Below are 3417 nucleotides of genomic sequence, written 5' to 3'. Positions count from 1 at the left end.
GCACTTCTCCTCCGGTCCCTGGAGCCACACCGCAGCTCTGCAGCCTCCACTTTCCACTCGCTGCTCTCCTGTCAGCTCAACCAGCTCCGGGTCCTCCTGCCTTCCCGAAGGGGAACCTGGCAGCTCTGGGGCTCGGGAGCACTAAAGTCCGCCAGCGACCGGGACACAAAGCAGCACTGTCTTGGCCTAACCTCTAAAGGCAGCCGTGTTTACTAACCATCTCTGGTTCAAACGCTGATGCCATCTTGCAAAGAAGGGTTTAAAATATTTATTTGCTTGGGAGATGGTGATTGCTGTTGCTGCCAGAGATAGGGATCTCGGCTCCTCGGCGGCTCCGTGGGATCATAATGGTTTGCATTCTGGGAACACTCAGGAAGATCGACCGAGATAAGCACCTCAGCCCTGCTTCCCTCCGCCGGCCCGGATGAAGTTCCTGCAACAGGCTGAGGCAGAAAACGGGGTGCCAGGCCCGGGGTGCGATCCTGCGGTGCCCCGGGGAAGGGCCGCGGGAATAGCGACGTTGCTGCCGAGCACCAACGGGGCCTGCTGACGTGCGAGGGGACAGGAACGGACGATGGGAGCTTCTCTGGGAGCAAAGCAAAGGCAGGGAAGGAGCTGCGCCTCGGGGTGCTGGCGGCACGGCTGTAGTCAGAGGTTGGGGGTCCTTCAGCAGCTGATGGACGACAAAGTGAGCGGGAAACTGCCGATGTCGTTTTATTTCCCCTTTCCTCAGAAGTGGGGAGATGCTGTCACGCCAGATGCTGAGCTGGCAGCCCCGACGCTTGCTCTGAGCCCCAGGAACGAGTGTCTTTCCCAACAGAGCTGTGGACGGGGAGCTGGCGCCGCGGCAGGCGAGAAGTCGGGAACAGGACACGAAGGATCAGGCAGAGGAAGGGCTCAGCTTCATCACAGCCTGCTGTTTGCCTCCGACCACAGTTACGACTTTTCCCCTCCTTGGATGGTCACTGTGCAACGTCAGCTCAGTCCCGACCTTCACACTCAGTCTGGTGAAGCATTAAAGCTGTTCTGTCCCAAAAAACCACTGCACAAGTGGGAAAGCAGAGCTTCACAGCCAACTGCTCCGGGGGGGGAGCTGGAGTTCCTCCCGCTGTTGTGCTTTGCCTTGTTTTTTCCTGCAGGTGAACAAATCCCCGGTGTAAAATCAGAAAGCAAACAACATGGGATCTGGGATGGGGATAGGGATCGGAGCTTTGAGAACTTGTGCTCCCTCAGCCAGGCTTTTGCAACACTGTGCAGAGCTGCCTGTGCAATCTGGAGTGAGCACAGAGCTTGGGCAAGGGCTGCAAACGCCAGCTCAGAAATGGAGAAGATTCACAGATGAAACATTTTTAAGGTGGGGAAGGACAGAATTGGAGAAGCACGCAGAATTATCCTCATCGTAGGACCTAACGCTTGACATCTCCATACCTCTCTTTCAGGAATGAATTAGCCTCTTGTATGTTCTAGCATTTCACCCATCTACTCCTCATTTTTACAAGCAAGGAAACTGAGGCACAGGGAGCAGAATTGCTTCACATACAGCTTTTACGTTTGGCCCTTTGCCACCCAGCTGCAGGTTTGCAACTGCTCTCACTTGCAGAGGGGACCAAGTAGAAGTTGCTCATTAGTTTTTGAAAATTACACTCGTGGTTGTCCTCAAATGGAAATTCACTTCATTATTACACAGGCAGGGTACACCTCTAGCTCTAGGGCTTGCAGGAAGGTCTGCTAGCTTCTGTAGCCTTTGGATAACAGCATCCTTTCAAGAAGAGAGGGCCCTGAAGAGGCCACCTGGTCAACTCCCCATTCCAAAGAGGAATCTTAATTTTTTAAATGTTTATGAAACTTGATTTTAAAGCCTCCAGATCACTTTCCGTGGGCAGTCCATTCCACCATCAGTCCTTCTGCATTATCGAGTTGCTCCGAGTCTCAGTTGTGCAGTTAACGCCACTGCACAATTTGTCTCTCTTCTCCGTGCAGCTATCTGTTACGTGTTTGAGGACTATTCCCTCACGCCTTTCTCCAGTGATCTCTAGACTAAACAAACCCGTTTCCTTCAATCTGTCCTTGCAGGTCATGTTTTTCCTACACCTCTGCTCATTCTCACTGCTCTCCCCTGGAGTCCCTCCAGCTCCTCCCAGTATTCTAGCTGAGGCCTTACCACTATCGAGGAGAATTATTTCCTATGTCTGGCAAACAGCACTCCTGTTTATGCATTCCACGGGGGTGTTTTTTTTGTTGCAACAATATGACTTTTTTGACTCATGTTATGCTTCACTGCAACCCCTAGATTTCCTTCTGAAAGCCCTTAGGAATTGCACCAGATAGAGGATGGAGTTGCTCCCCCTGCTAGGGCTGAAGTGCTGAACTCTGGCTCAAAGTCCTGCTTCCAGACCAAGCTTCAGGCTTTTCTCTGGAATATCCAGTAGCCAATATCCTTTGACCCAGGAGATGGGTGACAAGAAAACGAGCACTCCGCAGACCTGCAAGCCTCTTTTCTGGTAACAAAACCTTTCTCCAGATATGAGCCCCCTGATTGACACCTGGATAGCAGAGGTAAGCGAGCATCTGTTCAGTTCACCTCACAGCCCTGCCTCACCAGAGCTGCCTGCAACACCAAGCAACAGCCGCCTGTGCAGTTGAAAGAGGTTTGGAAGTTACAGCGAGCGTCCCAGGAGCTGCGGAGTCAAGCGTTCGCTTTGTGTCCTAGCCCTGGGCAGGAAGAGGGGAGAGCGCCAGCTTCTGAAACAAGCCAGGCCCAGCACTCTGCGAGGGAACTTGGAACAGCTGGCAGCGACATACAGAGCGTAATGTTAGATCTGGCTCGGACTTGCCTCCTGAGACCGAAGACTGTGAGAGCTAGAGAGAACAGCAATGCTGTCTTCCAGCTGTGGGAACCAAAGCAGCAAAAACACAAGGCTAGACATCAGGAAACAGCCCTCGCCTTGGGGTCCTCCGTACAAGGAGGGACAGACCATGTTATCTAATAAAACTACATTTCTGTGGGACACGGATGATTTTACGCAAGAACCTCCCTGATCTCAGTGTAAAGATATTCAGCTTTACAGCGGTTCTGATTTGTGCTGTTTCCTGTAATCCCTGGAAACAGGTAAACCAGAGCTCTCATCTTCCCAGAAAGCCTTAAAGCTGACCGATACCTGCTACCGCTACCAGTGCAACAGTACAAAAAGCCACTCCGATACCCGCGCTGTCCATAGGGCACCACTCCAAAGTCTTGCTCTGAGGGGATGACATGGTCTTGCTTCCTCGCCTTCCTGGTATTGTTTAGAAAAACATCTCCCTGTATTCCTCCTATGTGGCAGCTGTTCCTTCCAGGTAGGGGAAGAGCCATCTCCTCTGCAGCTCTTGCTACTGAAATATCCTCCTAATGCATTTTTCCTTGTTATCTCTAACTTT

This window comes from Fulmarus glacialis, unplaced genomic scaffold (assembly GCF_000690835.1).
Source record: "Fulmarus glacialis isolate BGI_N327 unplaced genomic scaffold, ASM69083v1 scaffold11524, whole genome shotgun sequence".
In the NCBI taxonomy this organism is placed as follows: domain Eukaryota; kingdom Metazoa; phylum Chordata; class Aves; order Procellariiformes; family Procellariidae; genus Fulmarus; species Fulmarus glacialis.
The sequence above is the reverse complement of the archived record's forward strand: the minus strand, read 5'-3'. Positions refer to the sequence as shown.